Below are 21,817 nucleotides of genomic sequence, written 5' to 3'. Positions count from 1 at the left end.
TCACCACCAAAGTACACTTTGAGGTGCTTCAGGAAATTGCAAAAAAATGGCCCAAACCCGGATTCAGCTTCATTGGCAAAGTTGATTCCAAATAGATGTTTGTTTCAGATTTCAGATTCGGCTTCACTAGCAAAGCTGAATCTGATCGCATAATCCAAAACAAATAGGGTCGTAGTGGTGCGTCCTACTTGAGGCGATTCGAGCTGGTTTTCTTCGGGGTTTCTTCTTCTTCTTTTTGCTTTTTTTTTATTCTCCATTTTTTCATTCTTTTTTTGCACTTTGTTCTTTTTTTTCATTTACAATTTTAATTTATCGATTTTGTTTTTGTGTCGGTTTTCTTTGTTCTTTGGTTATTATTCTACATTTCTTGTATACGTTAGCAATATATTTCTAATACACCTCTAACGTTTTTCCAATAAAAATTAGATACTTTTGTAATAGATTTTTCAAATACTTGTTCAACTTTTTTTTTCAAAGTTCTTGATTAATATTTTTATATACATGATCAAAAAATCATCATTTTCTTATATATGATCAAAAAAAATTATATACACATTTAATTTTTTTCTAAATGCCTTATTAATATTTTTCAAATAATTGTTCAACATTTTTCAAATGTGTTTTGTAGACTATTAAATAATTGTTCAATATATATATATATATATATATATATATATATATATATTCTAGATATTGATAAGGTATTATCAATCATATTGGCAGGGAAGACCCTGTAAAAAATATATGTATAAAGATTTATTATAAAACGGATGACCAGCATACTGGCTCCAATCTGTCTTCGTACGCATATAAGCAGCCAAATGTACATGCATATGCATATCAGAAGGCTGCAATATTCCTGAAGATAAGGTCCCAGGCACAATCATGACGAGCAAGAAAACTTAAAAGGAAGATAAGGCCATTCTAATTGCAGCCAAGACACGGAGTGTGCAATTCCATCCAACATGCACTAGCAGTCCTAAAAAGAAGGGCTCCAAATGGCTACAAAGCCTATAAACCTAGAAGACCTAAAAACTAGATGCATGATGGACAAAAAGAAAGAAGAAGAAATAATGGAGGTGCATTCTCCCGGAAGCTATCCAGAGAGCTGCTCTCTCGCCTATAAAAGGAGGTGTTTGCTGCGAAGAGAGACATGAGATGGAGAAGAACCACCAGCCACCGATAGAGCAAAGTGCTGCGACCCAGCTAGCAAGCTCGTTGCTCAGTAGTAGTGGTAGTAGTAGTTCCTCATCCTGCAATAAGAGTCACAATATCCAGAGCATTGTAAGGCTCAAGAAGGTAGTTAGACGGTAATTTCCTTTACTTGTTTAATCCCTTCCGGGCCTCCCGAAAGGGAAAGCCATATGTAAATTATGTTGTGGAAATGATGTAGTTTCTTGGTTTCACTTGGTATTTTTATTTATGAATTTATGGTACGAGTTCTTATGCTAGGGATCCTATAGAAGAAACCTCTGTGTGTGTAGTTCTCTGTGTAGCCCAGAGTGGCGTTTGAATAAGAACCTTGTGGTCGTAGAGAAGTGTTCCCTTCGGGTGGAATTGCCTGGGAAGACGATAGGGATTTACCCCATAAATTTGCAATTAAAACTACTAAATGAAAACTAGCTTCATCTAATACAACATAATGGAAAATATGATGAGTACTGAGTAGGATTTTACACCTCTGCGCACATCGTCAGACGTATTGTTGGCCTCGCCAGCCCTAAATAGATCCAGCATTAAGATATAATCTGCTTAGTGAATACAGAACGAGCATATAATACCAAAGAATTAAATATTGATGTGAATAGTGAAATACTATTCCAAATAGTATATTGAATAGTAAAGTACTATTGTGAATAGTGCCCTACCTAATAAACAGTAAATACTATTCAGATAAAAAGCATACCTGTCTATCACTTTCACCTCATCACATACTAAACTAAATACTATAATAATTTTGATTCCCTATTGTTGGTATCAGGTCCAGCGTTTAATCATTGAAAGGTTAAAATATTCAAACTTAGAAGTAAGCGTAGGTAAAGTAATAAATAGTAAGGAAAATCTATATATAATGTATAGAGTAAATTCCTCTGAAGAGCATATCTGGCATACATCTCATAGCCAGTTAAATACAGTCGTCGATTTGATATATAATTTTTACATATCTTGGGGGAAAAGACAAGATAATTTATACCAAAAATTTGAAAGTTTATTTAAAGGATACCAAAAACTTGCTGATAAGTATTCAGGGTTGAATAATAAAATTGATTTACCTTTACATAAGTTAGAGGAAGCAAAAGCAAGATAGAATATAGTTTGCAAAAATAATGATTATATTAAAGAAGAAGTGTTATCAACAGGCCATTACCTAAGTAAAGGAAAAGAACCACTCTCACGCACCGAAATAAGACAAGGTATACTTGAAATAAAAAAGTTGGCGCAAGAGGTTAAAACTTTGATTATCTCATAATTATATGACTGAATATACTCAAGCATTAAACGAAGTAGCAAAATATCTGTCATCTCCCATCGGATTTTCCGATCACGACTCCCCAAAAGAAGATTCCAAAGTAATAGTAAGACAAAATAACACCATCCTCCGTCTATTAATCCAGGTTTTAGATAAACTAAATAGTGTTCAAAGCAACAAAGAAATTGTGCTTTCATCATCCGGAATAGTTGCCTCTGCTAGAAATATTAATTCAGAAAAATGGGCGTATCTAAAGGCTTCCGTAGAAGAGACAAAACCCTCCAATTAGTAAGGCGAGATTCAAGACCTCTAGCCATGAAGCATAGATTATCATGCAAAGCTGATGATATTGATAGTATTGAAGAAGTTATAGATATACAAAGAGATCTAGAAAGATATCAGAAAGATACCCTAAGAAAAATAAAGTCGCAACAAGTATACCACATGGGTATGTTTGAGAGTAAAAGTGGTCTATATAGAATATCTAGAGAAGTAGAATTAAGTGTGTTAACAAACCCAATAGATATAAGAATTGTAAGCAAAAATATTGAAAATGAGCTAAAATATTGTGGTTATAAATATATTCATCATGGAATGTATATCATAGGAGTCAAAGGTATGACAAGGAAGAAATTAGGTGCAAAGGTTTTAATAACATTATTAGACAGAAGATGGGAATCAATAAACAAAGCAGCATTAGGATTTTTGGAAGGAGACATGAATTAAAATAGATTAATAACCTATATAGCTCCAGACCTAATGATGCATGTAAAAGAATTTATTGAAAAAATGAGTTTTTGTTTCCAAACTAAAGGGTACGAAGATTATAAAGGAACAAACTTGTTAGTAAGTATAGAATTTATAGGAAGGCTCACTAATAGAAGTAGCTCCAGTTATAGAGTGAATGTGAATGACGTAATTGATAGTATGCAATCAAAAGGTATTAAATTTATGAATCCTCTTAAAATTGGCTATGAATAAAGAGCGGGAGAAGAATGGAAGATAGGTGAATTAATATAATAGAGAAAAAGAAATTAAGGCAACCTGAAAACTACATAAGCTATCAAAATTGTGAAGGAAGTAGTAGTATTCGATTATAACTCTGAGTCCTCTATGATGCAGATTTATAATTCATAAATCAAATACTGCTACTTCCTTCACAACTTTGATAGCTTATGTAGTTTCCAGGTTGCCTTAATTATTTTTTCTCTATTAGTTCACCTATCTTCCATTCTTCTCCTACTCTTTCTTCAGAGCCAATTTTAAGATGGTTCATAAATTTAATACATTTTGATTGCATACTATCAATTATGTCATTCACATTCACTCTATATCTGAAGCTACTTCTATTAGTGAGCCTTCCTATAAATTCTATACTTACTAGCAAGTTTGTTCCTTTAAAATCTTCGTACCCTTTAGTTTGGAAACCAAAAATCATTTTTTCAATGAATTCTTTTACAAGCATCATTAGGTCTGGAGCTATATAGGTTATTAATCTATTTTCATTCATGTCTCCTTCCAAAAATCCTAATGCTGCTTTATCTATCGATTCCCATCTTCTGTCTAATAATGTTATTAAAACCTTTGCACCTAATTTCTTCCTTGTCATACCTTTGACTCCTATGATATACATACCTTGATGAATATATTTATAACCACATTGTTTTAGTTCATTTTCAATATTTTTGCTTACAATTCTTAAATCTACTGGGTGTGTTAACACACTTAATTCTACTTCTCTGGATATTCTATATAGACCACTTTTACTCTCAAACATACCCATGTGGTATACTTGTTGCAGCTTTATTTTTCTTAGGATATCTTTCTGATATCTTTCTAGATCTCTTTGTATATCTATAACATCTTCAGTACTATCAATATCATCAGCTTTGCATGATAATGTATGCTTCATGGCTAGAGGTCTTGAATCTTGCCTTACTAATTGGAGGGTTTTGTCTCTTCTAAGGAAGCCTTTAGATACGTCCATTTTTCTGAATTAATATTTCTAGCAGAGGCAACTATTCCGGATGACGAAAGCACAATTTCTTTGTTGATTTGAACACTATTTAGTTTATCTAAAACCTGGATTAATAGATGGAGGATGGTGTTATTTTGTCTTATTATTACTTGGAATCTTCTTTTGGGGAGTCGTGATCTGAGAATCTGACGGAAGGTAACAGATATTTTGCTACTTCGTTTAATGCTTGAGTATATTCAGTCATATAATTATGAGATAACCAAAGTTTTAACCTCTTGCACCAACTTTTTTATTTCAAGTATATCTTGTCTTGTTTCGGTGCGTGGGAGTGGCTATTTTCCTTTACTTAGGTAATGGCCTATTGATAACACTTCTTCTTTAATATAATCGTTAATTTTGCAAACTGTATTTTGTCTTGCTTTTGCTTCCTCTAACTTATGTAAAGCTAAATCAATTTTATTATTCAACCCTGAATACCTATCAGCAAGTTTTTGGTATTCTTTAAATAAACTTCCAAATTTTTGGTATAAATTATCTTGCCTTTTTCCCCAAGATATGTAAAAATCATATATCAATCGACGACTGTATTTAACTGGCTATGAGATGTATGCTAGATATGCTCTTGAGAGGGATTTATTCTACACCTTATATTTAGATTTTCCTTAGTATTAATTACTTTACCTACGCTAACTTCTATGTTTAAATATTTTAACCTTTCAATGATTAAACGCTGGACTTGATACCAACAATATAGGGAATCAAAATTATTATAATATTTAGTTTAATATGTGATTAGGTGAAAGTGGTAGACAGGTATGCTTTTTATATGAATAGTATTTACTGTTTACTAGGTAAGGCACTACTCATAATAGTGCTTTACTATTCAATATACTATTTGGAATAGTATTTCACTATTCACAGCAATATTTAATTCTTTGGTATTATATGCTCGTTATGTACTCACTAAGCAAATTATATCTTAATGCAGGATCTATTTAGGGCTGGCAAGGCCAACAATACGTCCGATGATGTGCGCAGAGGTGTAAAATCCTACTCAGTACTCACCATATTTTCCATTATGTTATATCAGATGTAGCTAGTTACGTTCACTTAGTAGTTTTAATTGCAAATTTTCGGGGTAAAGTCATATCATCTTCCCAGGGAGTTCCACCCGAAGGGAACACTTCTCTAGGGCCACAAGGTTGTCATTCAAACGCCACTCTGGGCTACACAGAGAACTACAGACGCAAAGGTTTCTTCTATAGGATCCCTAGCATAAGAAACTCGTCCCATAAATTCATAAATAAAAATACCAAGTAAAACCAAGAAACTACATCATTTTCACAACATAATTTACATATGGCTTTCCCTTTCGGGAGGCCCCGAAGGGATTACACAAGCTAAAGGAAATTACCTTCTAACTACCTTCTTGAGCCTTACAATGCTCTGGATATTGTGGCTCTTATTGCAGGATGAGGAACTACTACTACTACTGAGCAACGAGCTTGCTAGCTGGGTCGCAGCTCTTTGCTCTATCGGTGGCTGGTGGTTCTTCTTCGTCTGGTGTCTCTCTTCGGAGCAAACGCCTCCTTTTATAGGTGAGAGAGCAGCGCTCTGGATAGCTTCCGGGAGAATGCACCTCCATTATTTTCTTCTTCTTTCTTCTTGTCCATCATGCATCTAGTTTTTAGGTCTTCTAGGCTTTATAGGCTTTGTAGCCATTTGGAGCCCTTCTTTTTAGGGCTACTAGTGCATGCTGGATGGAATTGCACACTCTATGTCTTGCCTGCAATTGGAATGGCCTTATCTTCCTTTTAAGTTTTCTTGCTCGTCATGATTGTGTCTCGGGCCTTATCTTTAGGAATATTGCAGCCTTCTGATATGCATATGCATGTACATTTGGCTGCTTATATGCATGAAGACACATTGGAGCAAGTATGCTCGTCATCCATCTTATAATAAATCTATATACATATATTATTTATTATTATTATTATTGTTATTATTATTATTATTATTATTATTATTATTATTTTACAGGGTCTTCCCTGCCCATATGATTGATAATACCTTATCAATATTTAGAATAGCTATTTTTGAGATTTCTAACAAAAAACATCAAGATAAAAATAAAAAATAGGTTGTGGCCTACCGCTCGCATGGGCCTGCCCGTCTCGCTCAGAGACTCAGAAGCTGGACTCGCTGATGGCGGGATATAGGGGCGCCCCCTATATGGCGTGTGACGCGCTGGCAAATGAGTCAGCGCAAACCCTATTAGGACCCCAATTTTTCTGTTTAGTTTTTTTGTGTGTTTTTATTTTCTTCTTTAACATGATTAAGAATATTGAAAAAGTTCCAAATTTCAAAAAGTGAACTTTGGACAAATGTTCCATAAATCATGATTTTTTTTGTTAATTTGAACAAAAAATGAATTCAAAGAATATTCGTGGATTTTCGAAAACCACTAATTTAGAAGAAAAAAAAGGATTCGTGTCTTCAAAAATGTTCATGAATTTTAAACAATATTAAAAATTATTTAAAATAGTGGTCAGGAATTCCTAAAAATTGTTTCCAAATTCTTAGAAAATGTTCACAACATTTAAGAAAAGTTCATTTATTCAGAAAATATTCATGAATTCAAAAAACGTTCGTAAAAAACAAAAACTGTTTATGGATTTCAAAAGTTCTTCCCTATTTACGAAAAAAATCCGCCTATGCAAATAACTTGTTCATGACTTCCAAAAAAATATATGTAATTTTCACCAATACGATGAACATTTTTTGAATTCGATGAACAGATTTTGAAATTGAAAAATGTTCACCCTGATTTGAAATGTTTATGAATTTAAACTCTATGCGCAATTTCAAAAGTATGATGAATTTTTTTAATTCAATGAATAAACTTTGAATGCCAAAAAAATCTTTTTGATTTGAAAAATTGTTCACTGGTTTTAAAAAATGTACCCAGAGTTTAGAAAATGTTCGTGAAAGTTGGGAATAAAATGAAATATTAAAAAATCAAAATGAAAAAAAGGTAAAATAGACAAATAAATTAAAAGGAAAAAATAATAAGAAAAAACAAAGAAATGTAGAAAGAAAGGAAATGGCAAAAAATGAAAAAAGTAGAAAAAATTGCAAGCAGAACCAAAAAAATGGTCTAGGAAGGTTCTAGAACTTTCCCAAACCCAGAATGGATCTAGTTTCGGCCAGCCCGAATTTTGTACGTAGCGGGTGTGGGGAGGTACGCGCCAAGTTGCTCGCGGGCGACCTGTGTGCCAAATAGGAGAACACCATCTCGTTATAAGGGAGAAAATTGCATTCATTTGGTAGGCCTCGTTGAACCTTCATATGTTTTTTTAACCAACAAGTAGGAATCGGTTTCCCTTCAAGAAACAACCACAAAGTTTTTGTTTTTTTGAAAGATCCAGCAAATTTGTTGGCTTGATTTAGATTTAGCGGGTAGCAATGGAAGAATAACATGGGGTGGATCTGAAGATCAAAGAAAAAGAAAAGGACGTGACTAACCACCAGTCGGCAGGACGATAAGCATGAGATCCGCACGATCATCCATCCCGCGTCCCTCCCGCGCGATCTGCTTCGCCAGTGCCACCCACGATGACCGAGCGAGCCTTCTTTAGCGAGGCCCAGCACGCGCACCGAGTTCGGCCCAAAACACAGCCCCTCTTGCCCACATTCCCCCTCACGTGACTTACCACACTAATACCTAGTTTCTTACCTCCATCGCAAGAAACAACCACACCTGCCCTGATCTGTTCTCCTCTCTCCCCGACGCGCATCCATCGCTGATGACCTGCGCCCCAGATCTAATCCACCAGAAAAACCCACGAAAAACACTACAACACAAGGATTTGAGATAGGAGACTGGTTTACCACATCAATATCACAAGGGTTACCACCAGTTCGTCTGAATTTCGCCATAATCAGGGGGAAAACCAAGGAGGTAAGTGAAAAAACAACAAAAATGTAGCCCTTTTACTGCATCTCTGTAATATCATCCATTGTAATTGAGTTACCACTCAAATTCAATCGGGTTATCATCAAAAGATTGAATAAATTTGCCTTTTTTAAAGCCAAAAGGTTGGTAAAATTGATCCATGTTCCTACCTACTGATTACATCATTGAGTTACCATCATAAATCCATATAGGTTATCACCATCAATCTATTAAGCTATCTTTTTTGAAGCATGTTAGACTACATGTATGAAATTTCTCTTTAATAACTGAGTTACCATTTCGTATCAAGGAAGATTACCAAAGTGTCTGCATTGAGTAATCAACATCCTTTAACACTAATTCAACATAAAAAATATCCCTTTTTTATAGAACAACCCCATGACAGAACAAGTTATCATGCTAATTCATTACAATTTACCAGGAAAACTCAGAAATAGATGTGTTAAAACACTACAAGAATACCATGTGTTGATTTACATTGTTGTCACCAGAATTTTTTGATAAGAAATGATGTTAATGAAATGGGGTTGATAGGAACTATCGTTGTCGTACTCCCATACGCAGGTTACTCCAAAAATGATACCTGCTATAAAAAATGAAGTAATCAGTGCATAAAAAGAAAAAATTATAGTTGTTGTGAAAAAATAATCAAAATTGCTTGTAAGTGTGGATTTGATGGATGCAATTATATGTGCCAGCAGCTGCTGCAACACAAAAAATGGCACATAACAACGGGGGTGATGTGGATATCATGATGAGTGGTGTGGGGACAAACCAACAGGGTGAACAAGCACACACGGCAAGCTTTGGTTCTGCAAACATCAACAATACAAACGAAGGTAAAAAAATTACCATGCTACCACCTTTTTATTCCCAGACTTGTTACCATCTGTCGGTGTTCTGGGAACGGGGGTCCCCAGACTTGCCTGCCTGCGGCCTGCGGCGTGGTTCAAGGAGTGGCCCAGTACAGCCCATCTTCATCAACTCAAGCTCAAGACTCTCACGAGGGGCCAAGCCTCGCGGGGCCGACAGTGCAAGGCTTCCTCAGGAATGGCCTCACCAGGCAGGCTCGCAAGGAGGCGGAGAGATCAAGGCAGGGGTACCTCGCAAGGTGCTCGTGACGCAAGCCATGACGATCGAGACCAGGCGGGCGCCGGCCTGTGTAGTGTCCTTGTTTCCTCTTTGGTGCAAAGGGGGCAAGCGCAGGTGCGGAGTACCGAGGCGTCAAGCAAAGGTTACCATTTCAGTGCAACAAGACCAAGACCAGCAGAGCGGCAGGACGGAGGTCACCGTGGTGCCCAAGACGGCGTCATCGCCAGTGCCTTTGGCAATCGAAGACCAACTTTAGTCAGGATAACTTGTACCAGATGTTCCCCTTCAAAATGGCCGTTGTTGGCTCCCTTCCCGCTCAATATTTGGAAGAGGACCAGGGCCTCCATATAAAGGGATAGCCACCACAGTGGGGAGAGAGTTCTCATCAGATCCAGAGGGCAGAGAGAGTTCTCATCAAATCCAGAGGCGATCGAACTCACCCAAGTAGTACACCGCACCAGCCCAAGAACACCTCTCGCGAGGATGTTCTTCCTTTGTACTGTTCATCATCAGCCCCTGAGGCAATCCACCACACCACACACAGGATTAGGGTATTACACCACAACGGTGGCCCGAACCAGTATAAACCTTGTGTCCCATGTGTTGCTCATCGTGTAGCTTAGATTCATAGCGAGGCGTTGGGACGTGGATCGGTAGGGGGAAGATCTTCGCGCGCACCCAAGAGTTCGAACCTTAAGGGTTTTGCCGGAACCTGATATCCGACATTTGGCGCGCCAGGTAGGGGTCCGCCGGAGTCTTTCTTTCGCTGTTCCATGTTCGATCGTTCATCGCATCCATGGCTGACGCTCGCCGAGCTAGCGCCGAGCGTCGGGCTGCTCTATCCGCCCGCATCGCCCAAACGGCTCCTGTCGGTGGGCCTCCCCGTCGTTCTCCGTCACCTGCCGCCAACACCGCCACCAGCCCGATGGGGAACGAGCAGCAGGCGTCGTTGCCGCATCCCTCGGTGTGGCGGGAAGGCCGCACCGCCACTCCGTCGCTGACTCCAGCTGGTTCGTTGTCGCACGCCCGTCACGCTCCCACGGACACGCATGCCGTGTTGCTCCTGGCACGTGAGCTCCTGCACTACCACCCCGTCGACAACCTCTATGAGGAGTGGCTCGCTCGCATCACCGAGCTCGTCAGCGCCGCAGGGAGCTCCCCTGCGATGTCCTTCTCGCTGCCTCGCCCCCCGTCCTGCGTGGGTGATGCAGCTCAGGAGGTGCCTCTGATGACACACAAGTATAGGGGATCTATCATAGTCCTTTCGATAAGTAAGAGTGTCGAACCCAACGAGGAGCAGAAGGAAATGACAAGCGGTTTTCAGTAAGGTTTTCTCTACGAGCACTGAAATTGTAGGTAACAGATAGTTTTGTGATAAGATAAATTGTAACGGGTAACAAGCAATGAAAGTAAATAAAGTGCAGCAAGGTGGCCCAATTCTTTTTGTAGCAAAGGACAAGCCTGTACAATTTCTTATAATGAGAAAAGAGCTCCCGAGGACACATGGGAATTATAGTCAAGCTAGTTTTCATCACGCTCATATGATTCGCGTTCGATACTTTGATAATTTGATATGTGGGTGGACCGGTGCTTGGGTACTGCCCTTACTTGGACAAGCATCCCACTTATGATTAACCCCTATTTCAAGCATCCGCAACTACAAAAGAAGTATTAAGGTAAACCTAACCACAGCATTAAACATATGGATCCAAATTAGCCCCTTACAAAGCAACGCATAAACTAGGGTTTAAGCTTCCGTCACTCTAGCAACCAATCATCTACTTATTACTTCCCAATGCCTTCCTCTAGGCCCAAATAATGGTGAAGTGTCATGTAGTCGACGTTCACATAACACCACTAGAGGAAAGACAACATACATCTCATCAAAATATCGAACGAATACCAAATTCACATGACTACTAATAGCAAGACTTCACCCATGTCCTCAGGAACAAATGTAACCACTCACAAAGCATATTCATGTTCATAATCAGAGGAGTAATAATAGGCATTAAGGATCTGAACATATGATCTTCCACCAAGTAAACCAATTAGCATCAACTACAAGGAGTAATCAACACTACTAGCAACCCACATGTACCAATTTGTGGTTTTGATACCAGATTGGGTACAAGAGATGAACTAGGGTTTTGAGAGGAGATGGTGCTGGTGAAGATGTTGATGGAGATTGACCCCCTCCCGATGAGAGGATCATTGGTGATGACGATGGCGATGATTTCCCCCCTCCTGGAGGGAAGTTTCCCCGGCAGAACAGCTCTGCCGGAGCTCTAGATTGGTTCCGCCAAGGTTCTGCCTCGTGGCGGCGGAGTTTCGTCCCGTAAGCTTGCCCCTGATTTTTTCCAGGGTAAAAGCCTTCATATAGCAGAAGATGGGCACCGGAGGGCAACCAGGGGGCCCAAGGGATAGGGGGCGCCCAATAGGGGTGGGCGCACCCCCCACCCTCCTGGCCAGGGTGTGGGCCCCCTCTGGTGTTTTCTTCGCTCAATAATTCTTATTAATTCCAAAAATGACTTCCGTGGAGTTTCAGGATTTTTGGAGCTGTGCAGAATAGGTTTCCAATATTTGCTCCTTTTCCAGCCAGAATTCCAGCTGCCGGCATTCCCCCTCTTCATGGTAAACCTTGTAAAATAAGAGAGAATAGCCATAAGTATTGAGATATAATGTGTAATAACAGCCCATAATGCAATAAATACTGATATAAAAGCATGATGCAAAATGGACGTATTAGCCTCCACCACCTCCTCCCCAAGAAGGCGCCCTGGCTCCAAGGCGCGCGGCCCCTAGACGAGACCCACCGCCTCCAGCGCCCGCGCGACAAGAAAGGAGCTGCCAAGAAATCCCTCATCCCTAAGAAGGTGCTCGCGTGCTCCCTGCTCCAGCATGTCATGATCGCGTCCCTGTGCCAGCACGTTAAGACCCCGCGCTGCCCCTGGCGGTGGCGTGCGGGAATCCCAGGAGCAAGCCCCACGTCTGCAAAGAGCTCCGGTGGCCACCGCAGGCTGCCGCGCCTTCACCACTGAGCTAGGCAGTGTTGCCTGGCCGGGCAAGTTCAAGCCGGATCTGCCTCCTCGCTACGACGTCACTGCCGACCCCGTGGAGTTCCTGCAGCTCTACGAGCTGGGCATCTAAGCGGCCAACAGAGGCGAAAAGGTCATGGCGAATTGGTTTCCCATGGCGCTCGAAGATGGTGCCCGCACCTGGCTCCTGAACCTGCCTCCTGGCACGATCTCCTCTTGGGACGAGATGCACACCCGCTTCATTGCCAACTTCCAGGGCACTCGTGATCATCCTTCAGTCGTGGGTGACCTGCGCCGCATCAAGCAGCAACCTGGAGAGACCCTGCAGAAGTATATCCAGCGCTTCAACAACGGGAAAATTTTGTTTTTGCCACCCTAGATTTTGCCAATTTTCCTTATGCCACTCTAGATTTTGACATTTCACTTTTGCCACTCTTAGTTTTTGATAATTATCAGAATTGCCATTCCCGTGGCAAAAGCAAAATTTTCAGAGTGGCAATTGTGATAATTGTCAAAAGCTAAGAGTGGCAAAAATGAAATAAAATTATTTTGCTTTTGCCATAGAATGGCAATTGTGATAATTGTCAAAAATTAAGAGTGGCAAAAGTGAAATGTCAAAATCTAGAGTGGCATAAGAAAAATTGGCAAAATCTAGAGTGGCAAAAACAAAATTTTCCCTTCAACAACGCTCGCCTCAATATTCCCAAGGTGACTGAGGAGGCCATCATCTCAGCGTTCTCTGATAGCGTCCGCGACGTCAAGATGAAGGAGGAGCTGGCAAATCACGAGGATCTGTGCACATCTACGGAGCTGTTCAACCTTGCGACCAAGTGCGCAAGCGCTGAGGAGGGGCGACTCTCCCTTCTCGAGCTCCCAGCTGCTGACCCAAAAGAGAAGAAAGCCAAGGCCAAGGATGTGAAGCGCAAAGGAGCAGCCGTGCTCGCAGCAGAGCCAGACACGAAGCATGGCAGGGACCAGCCGGAGTCGTCCAAGGGCAGCCGGTACTGCGTATACCACGACCTCCACACCCACAACATCAACGAATGCCAAGAGCTCAGGGCCGTGCGAGAAGGATGTATCGGTCGACGCCCTGAGCGCAACGATCGGGGCTATGGCCAAGGAGGAGGAATAGGTCGAGGACGATGGGACGACCGAGGCCCTCGCCAAGGGTGGCGTGACCGACCTTGCGAGGACCGCTAGCAGGACCAACCTCACGAGGGGGCTTGGAGGGATCAGCTTCGCGAGGATCGCCCGCAGGGCAACGCAGGCCTTCCTCCTCTGCCACCACCGCCAAGAAGGAATGATGACCATCACCAGGACGAGGGGGCTGGGGGCTTCCAGGAGCCTCGTGCTATCGCTTGCATCCTGGGCGGTGCCCAGGCCCCAGCCTCTCAGCGCATCTTGATACGTCTCCAACGTATCTATAATTTATGAAGCATTCATGCTATTTTATTATTTGTTTTGAATGATTACGGGCTTTATTATACACTTTTATATTACTTTTGGTACTAACCTATTAACCGGAGGTCCAGCCCATATTGCTGTTTTATTGCCTGTTTCAGTATTTCGAAGAAAAGGAATATCAAACGGAGTCCAAACGGAATGAAACCTACGGCAGCGTGATTTTTTGGAAGAATATGATCCTGGAGACTTGGAGTTCATGTCAGAAGATCCTCGAGGAGGCCAGGAGATAGGGGGGCGCCCCCCCCCCCAACTGGGTGCGCCCCCTATCTCGTGGGCCCCTCGAGCACCCCCGACCGACTTCTTTCGCCTATATAGTTCCACGTACCCTAAAAACATCCACGGAGAAGGTAGATAGGGAGTTCCGCCGCCGCAAGCCTCTGTATCCACCAAAAACCTCTCAGGAGTCCATTCCGGCACCCTCCCAGAGGGGGAACCCATCACCGGTGGCCATCTTCATCATCCCAGCGCTATCCATGACGAGGAGGGAGTAGTTCACCCTCGGGGCTGAGGGTATGTACCAGTAGCTATGTGTTTGATCTCTCTCTCTCTCTCGTGTTCTCTCTATGGCACGATCTTGATGTATCGCGAGCTTTGCTATTATAGTTGGATCTTATGATGTTTCTCCCCCTCTACTCTCTTGTGATGAATTGAGTTTCCCTCTTGAAGTTATCTTATCGGATTGAGTCTTCTATTTGAGAACACTTGATGTATGTCTTGCCGTGTTTATCTGTGGTGACAATGGGATATCACGTGCCACTTGATGTATGTTTTGGTGACCAACTTGCGGGTTCCGCCCATGAACCTATGCATAGGGGTTGGCACACGTTTTCTTGACTCTCTGGTAGAAACTTTGGCGCACTCTTTGAAGTACTTTGTGTTGGTTGGATGAATCTGAGATTGTGTGATGCATATCATATAATCATGCCCACGGATACTTGAGGTGACAATGGAGTATCTAGGTGACATTAGAGTTTTGGTTGATTTGTGTCTTAAGGTGTTATTCTAGTATGAACTCTTGAATAGATTGAACGGAAAGGATAACTTTGAGGTGGTTTCGTACCCTACCATAATCTCTTTGTTTGTTCTCCGCTATTAGTGGCTTTGGAGTGACTCTTTGTTGCATGTTGAGGGATTGTTATATGATCTATCTATGTTATTATTGTTGAGAGAACTTGCACTGGTGAAAGTATGAACCCTAAGCCTTGTTTCCTATCATTGCAATATCGTTTACGCTCACTTTTATCATTAGTTACCTTACTGTTTTTATATTTTCAGATTACAAAAACCTATATCTACCATCCATATTGCACTTGTATCACCATCTCTTCGCTGAACTAGTGCACCTATACAATTTTCCATTGTATTGGGTGTGTTGGGGACACAAGAGACTCTTTGTTATTTGGTTGCAGGGTTGTTTGAGAGAGACCATCTTCATCCTACGCATCCCACAGATTGATAAACCTTAGGTCATCCACTTGAGGGAAATTTGCTACTGTCCTACAAACCTATGCACTTGCAGGCCCAACAACGTCTACAAGAAGTTTGCTCGCGAGGTGAATGCAGTCCTCCCCAAGCTCGAGGCCATGCGCCCTCTGGGTGGTCCACGTGCGCCATCACATTCAGCTCAGCGGATCAGCTCAAGTGTGTGGCTACAGCCGGTGTCCTCACAATGCTTTGTTTCCCAGTCGTCAGCAATGTGCAAGTTACCAGGACCCTCATCGATGGCGGCGCGGGGCTCAATGTCCTGTCCGTCAAGACATTCAACAATCTTCAAGTGCCATATGACCAGCTTCAGCCGACCAAGCCTTTCTCAGGAGTCACTGACGGCTCCACCACCCCGATAGGGCAGGTCCGTCTCCCTGTCACCTTCGGACAATGCAAGAACTACCGTACCGAGCTCATCAACTTCGACGTTGCCCACATTCGCTTGCCATACAATGCCATCCTCGGGTATCCAGCCCTAGACAAGTTCATGGCAGTAACTCACCATGGTTACAATGTCCTCAAGATGCCGGGAAGCGGCGGAATCATCACAGTCCCATGCGAGGAGAAGGATGCGGTGTGCTCCCTCGAGCGCGCCTTCCAAGCTGAGCAGTCGAGGACCCAGATAGCAAGAATGAGAACCTTCCCGAGGAAGTTCCTAAGAAGAAGAAGACATCACCCAGCTCGAGGCCTCAGGAGGTAGGCGTCTCCAGAGGCATCGCGTCAGGATCCGCGCCCGTCCAAGGGGCGCCTCCCTCCGTCGCATTGGAAGGCGCGCCCGGCGCCCTCCTTGGGCAAGGCTCGGGGGCTCTCTCCTGGAGGGCCTCTGACTTTGCCAAGATCACGAGGGAGGCGCTCGGGCACCACTTGGAGGCGTGCTTCGCAGCACGTTTCTCTCAGGAAGGCATGAGGCAAGTAGGGCCCAACCCTCAGGAGTTCATCACCAAGGTCACCTAGGAGCTGCAGGAATCAAGAGTCATGCGCGGCGATCGTCGCCTACCCGGTGTAGCTCCCCATCCAGGCGAGGATGGCGGGCTGCGCATCTACATTGACTACCCAGGGCTCAACCGAGCCGCATCTCAGGAGCGTTTCTGGCCTTCGCGCGTGGGATGTTGCGAGGGTCAACAACACGGCTACGTTTGCATGCCTTTCGGTCTGCCGAACGCGGCTACTGCTCACCAGCGCCTAATGTGGAGCATTCTGGAAGCCCAGGAGGCCAGGCACCGTGCCTTCCTGGCGGAGATGGAGATGGACCTTGAGGAGCCGCCCGGACCCCCAGAGCCTCCCAAGGCTCAGGGATCCAGTGGCTCATGAAGATTGGCTTCTTCACCACGCATCGTCAGCTACTCCAACACCCGCTCTGCAATGATATCAGGTGACATCTTTCGAGTTTCATTTTAGCTGGGAGCGCCCTCAGGGCTGCATTATTCCCAGGTCGCGTGGGTCCGTCCCCGTGGTGTGTATCTGTTTTGCTTATGTCTTTATCTTACATTGCTGGGGGCGCCCCTCGGGCTGCATCATCCCCAAGCCACTCGGGCCTGACCCAGTGGCATGTATCCTTCCTGCAGTTACCTAAGTTGGTTTGCTTTTCATGCTTAACTTGCCTATGATTATCATCACTCGCCTATCGCGGCCCCTTCTTTCTCCCTCATGCAAATCTCTTGCACGTTAAAAGGGGGCGCCTGAGCATCATGACTCAGGGGCTCTTACTGGCTCTCCAACCCTCACCCCCTGGCCTTGTCCACAGCATCGCGACCTGGCATACCAGCGGTGGCTGAGCTTGATCGAGGGCCGGGACATGAGGACGTAGAGCATTTGCATCTAACCACCCTGCAGGAACCCTCAGCCGCCCAAGGCTCAAGATCAGGTGCAACCTGCCTTGAGGTAGGGCCTCGTGAGTCCCGTGCTGGCTCACGAGTGCCCAGATACACCTCGTCTAGCCCTACCATGCCGGCCACGTGTCACGGCAGGGATGTACACGCCCCGGGGGCTCCTCCCGGAGGGCCCCCCCTCCCACGTACCAGTGGAAGCACCATGCTCCGCGTTGGCTGACGACACTGCCGAGGAGCGGCTATGCCCGTACACATACGGAAGCGTTGTGCTCCGCGCTGGTGATAAACAATTGAGGGCAGCCCACGGTTGTATCAACCTCAGGGATCCCTGAGCTCAATGTCTGGCCTCGTCGCAACGCCTCCCCTCGGGAGCGCTACGCGAGGGGGGTGGACACGGGGGCTGCGCCCGGGTCACGCCCGAGCGCATGCCACCTAGCCAGGTCCCTCGGACCTGGTCATCGCGCGCCCCTCCCCGAGCGGAGCCAAGGTACGAAGACCGTTTGAGCGTCAAGGGGGACTCCTGAGCGTCGCGACTCAGGATCCTAACTGGTCACGTAGCCCCTCACTCCTTAGTTCCGAAAGGCTAACGGCGGTTGAGGTATGCGCGGGGCCGGGCCCTGCCGACGTAAAATGATAGATCTACTCCTACCCCCTCCCTATTTGTTGTTTGCGCGTCAAGGGGGACTCCTGAGCATCACGACTCAGGAGCCTAACTTGCCACGTAGCCCCTCACTCCTTAGTCCCGTCCCGGTGATCCGGTCGGGGCTAATGGCGGCTGAGGTATGCGCGGGCCGGACCCTGCCGATGTAGAATACAAGGCAAATAGGAAGGAAGCCTCAAAAACTTGCAAATTCAGAAGAAAATATTACAGACCATAAATTGTCCTCACGATACCAAACACAAGTTTAAACGCCTCCACGAGGCACGGTGCATGTTGCAGGACCTGAAACAGGGAAGAAGCCGCGAGAAGATCACCCTTGGGCAACGCCATCGCTCGTGGTGGGGTCGCGCTTGTCAGCTCCACCTCCCGAGGCCGCGAAACCAGCAGCACCTGCCTTGGGCATAGTGGCGAAGGCACGGAACTTCGCTAGCAAGGCCTCCGCTCGGCCCTTCATGGCCTCAGCAGTAGCAGCGGAGTGCTCGGTGTCCACAGGCTCCAGCAGGTCATCAAGGTTGGCGTCGGGGTTGCGAAGGTAGACGTGGCTGAGGATCCGCGTTAGCGTTGCGGAGGAAAGGACGCGAGCTTCAACCTCGGCCATGGGGCTGATACCGGTCACGACCTCCTCAAGCGCCTCGACCAGGAAGGGAAGCAGCTTGGCGGGGCCGTCCGTGGCTCCGGCCAGCGGCTTCTCCAGACCATCGTCATAAAGCGACTTCAACGCCCTGCGAGATCTCACCTCATAGTCCGTGAAGGCCGCGTGATCCTCGGCCAAGACCTTCGCCTTGGCGTCTAGCTCAATCCTCTCCGCCTTCAGCTTCTGCTCCAGCGTCTTCAGCCGGCTGCGATCAGCAGACAGTTTGGTGTTGTGGTCCCTGATGGCGGCTTCTCGAGCCTTCATCTCTTCCTTCTTCGCCTGACGGTCGCGAACCTCCTTGGCGAGCTCATCACGCAAGCCTTGCAGCTCGTCCTCCAGTGCCTTGCAGCGGCCTCGGACAGTTGAAGCATCCTTCAACGTCGCGTTGCGAGCGACTATGGCCTGGGAGGTAACTTGCTTCTCCTCCTCGGAAGATGTCACAGCCTGGCTCACCGCCGCTCAGACAGAGGCGTCAGAGCGAACCCAGCCAGAGACCAGCTCCAGGCGCCTGGCCACCAGGCGAGGGTTGGCGCCCTGGAGATCTTCTCGCAGCCAACTGAGCTCATCAACAGCACGGTCCAAGGCGGCGGAAGAAGCAGAGGAGTCAGGGACCAGAGGAGCAGGAGGAGAAGACGTCAGTGTAATCACGACCTGGGAGGCTGGGACCTCCTGAGCCTTGGCAACCTCGGCGACATCGTCAGGCGCTGGTGCCTCCAGAGTCAGCAGGGCCACGGGGGCTAGCCCCCCGCCAGAGCGTCCCTCCTGGCCTCGCGAGGACGACCAGGCAGGGGAGGTGCGAGCTCCATTGCCTCTCCTTCCCACAGGCGAAGGCGCGACCACAACGGACGAGCTTGCCCCAAGCGGGGCCACCGTATCCCCCTTCAGCCTCTTCGCTGCAGGCGGCGGCCTACCAAAACAATGGAGGATGTCAAACCCGGACAGCAAAAATAAGAGCAATGCAGAGTTCGAGTACTTCCTAGTTAGTCGCCGCGAGCTCCAACGGCCTCCGGCCGAGCTTGAAGCCCAAGAGCCTCTTGCGGGGCGCAGCCTCGGGAGGTCCGACAGCAGAGGAGGATGCACCAGAAGGGCTAGAACTGACTTCTGGCAATACCGGAGCCGGAGTAGACCCTCTGGAGATCAGCCTCGACCTGTCCTTCTTCGGGATCACGGGCGGGTCCTCTCCCCCTCGCCTGGTGTCGACCTCGTCGTCGTCCGGCATGGAGCGGAGGACGTTGGACCTGTGCCAGGGGGAAGTCTCCCCCGTCTCCTCGGTGGTCACCTCCGAGTCGCGCTCCTCCTCTTCCTCATCTTCCTCCTCTCCCCCGCCGGAATCATTGGAGAACAACTCCACCGTCGTCGCTGCTGCCTGGCCCTCAGGAGGCACCACCGGCACCAGACCGTCCCCGTCAAAGATGGGCATGGCATCCACCACCTGTTCCCAGTCGTCGTGAAGGAACAAGGGGACAAGAGTGCCCTCCAGGCTTGCCACGTCCCTCCCCGACCAGGAAGCGGAGAGCTGCGGCCAGATCCTCATCAGCCAGAGCCTCCGAGTTCAGGTGGAGATTGGCGTCCGCATCCTCGAGCCTCCACAACGGGCGCGAGTGCGCCTGAAGTGGGGCCACGCGATGCGCTAGGAACTCCCTCAGGAGCATGGCTCCGGTCAGCTTCGCCACCTTCATGTTGCTAGGCCTCAGGTCGACGTTCATCTTCTCCAGCACCAGCTTCGCCCGCCGGTCATCAAGCTTCGCGCGGGACCATGCCTCGTCGACCTAGGGATGCCCCATGGGCAGTGCCAGCCGAGAGTTGATGCATCCGGCATCCAGCATGACCCACTTGCTCCGGAAGCCATCGGCCCTCTTCCCGGCCTTCAAGATCGCGTTGGCTTTGGAGTATGCGACAAAGCTAGCACACGCCGAGGTATGGGAGCAGGTGACTCGGAGGAAGAAGAAGTGGCGCAGCAAGGCCACAGAAGGCATCACCCCGACGTGCGCCTCACAGTAGTAGGCGAAAATTGACAGGAGAAGAATAGAGTTGGGATGGAGGTGCAGAGCCTGCAGCTTATAATGGCGGAGGACAGCATAGAAGAACTCAGAGAAAGGAGGCACCAGGCCAGCGATGACGGCACTCATGAAGAAGGGATAGAAGGTGCTCCCCTTGTCCTCCGGCTGGGCGGAGCCGGGTCGGAGCGCAGTCTCCCCCATCTCGTTGCCTTGCGCCGCCGTCATCAGGCGCGTGAGGGCGAGATTCTTCTCCGTCATGTTGGGCGGATCCAGAGCCGGCGAGTACCAGGCCGATGGAGCCTCGGCCACGGTCTTGCGGGGCGCCATTGCTCGCTGGAGGAGAAAGGATGAGGCGGATCTGGAGATTTCGGAAGCGGGAGGGCAAGAGCAAGAAAGGGGATCTGGAGCAAGGCGAATGAGAGCAATGAAGGTAAGCCTAACCCAGGCCAGCCTTTTGTCAGATGGGAAGTTGCCGAGGCAGCATGGGGAAGCGGAGACGCCCACGTCCAATCAACCGCCACGCAGCAACCAAGGCTGCAGGCTGGTGGGCCCGCGGTGCTCCACACTTGTCCTTTTGCTTCGCTGCTAAGCCAAGTCCAAGCACGCCTTGGGCCTGGGGGCTACTATAGGCGTTCTGGGAATGGGGGTCCCCAAACTTGCCTGCCTGCGGCCTGCAGCGTGGCTCAAGGAGTGGCCCAATATGGCCCATCTTCATCAACTCAAGCTCAAGACCCTCGCGAGGGGCCAAGCCTCGCGGGGCGGACGATGCAAGGCTTCCTCAGGAACGGCCTCACCATGCAGGCTCGCGAGGAGGTGGAGAGATCAAGGCAGGGGTACCTCGCGAGGTGCTCGTGACGCAAGCCATGACGATCGAGACCAGGCGGGCGCCAGGCGGGTGCCGGCCTGCGCAGTGTCCTTGTTTCCTCTTTGGTGCAAAGGGGGCAAGCGCAGGCGCGGAGTGCCGAGGCGTCAAGCAAAGGTTACCATTTCGGTGCAATGAGACCAAGGCCACCAGAGCGGCAGGATGAAGGTCACTGTGGAGCCCAAGACGGCGTCATTGCCAGTGCCTTTGGTAGTCGAAGACCAACTTTAGTCAGGATAACTTGTACTAGATGTTCCCCTTCAAAATGGCCGTTGTTGGCTCCCTTCCCGCTCAATATTTGGGAAGAGGACTAGGGCCTCTATATATA

At 46.7% G+C, this 21,817-nt stretch overlaps 1 long non-coding RNA gene across 1 annotated transcript; it reads left to right on the top strand.

Annotated features, from left to right (window-relative positions):
* The first annotated feature begins 792 nt into the window (after positions 1–792).
* On the top strand, positions 793–9,382 carry LOC119340325. The gene is made up of 3 exons (XR_005164493.1): positions 793–1,310; positions 5,437–6,046; positions 9,126–9,382. It is a non-coding gene; the product is annotated as an uncharacterized LOC119340325 (long non-coding RNA).
* Positions 9,383–21,817: the final 12,435 nt, after the last annotated feature.

The sequence above is a fragment of the Triticum dicoccoides genome, chromosome 7B, assembly GCF_002162155.2.
Source record: "Triticum dicoccoides isolate Atlit2015 ecotype Zavitan chromosome 7B, WEW_v2.0, whole genome shotgun sequence".
NCBI classification, from domain to species: domain Eukaryota; kingdom Viridiplantae; phylum Streptophyta; class Magnoliopsida; order Poales; family Poaceae; genus Triticum; species Triticum dicoccoides.
The sequence above is the reverse complement of the archived record's forward strand: the minus strand, read 5'-3'. Positions and strand labels throughout refer to the sequence as shown.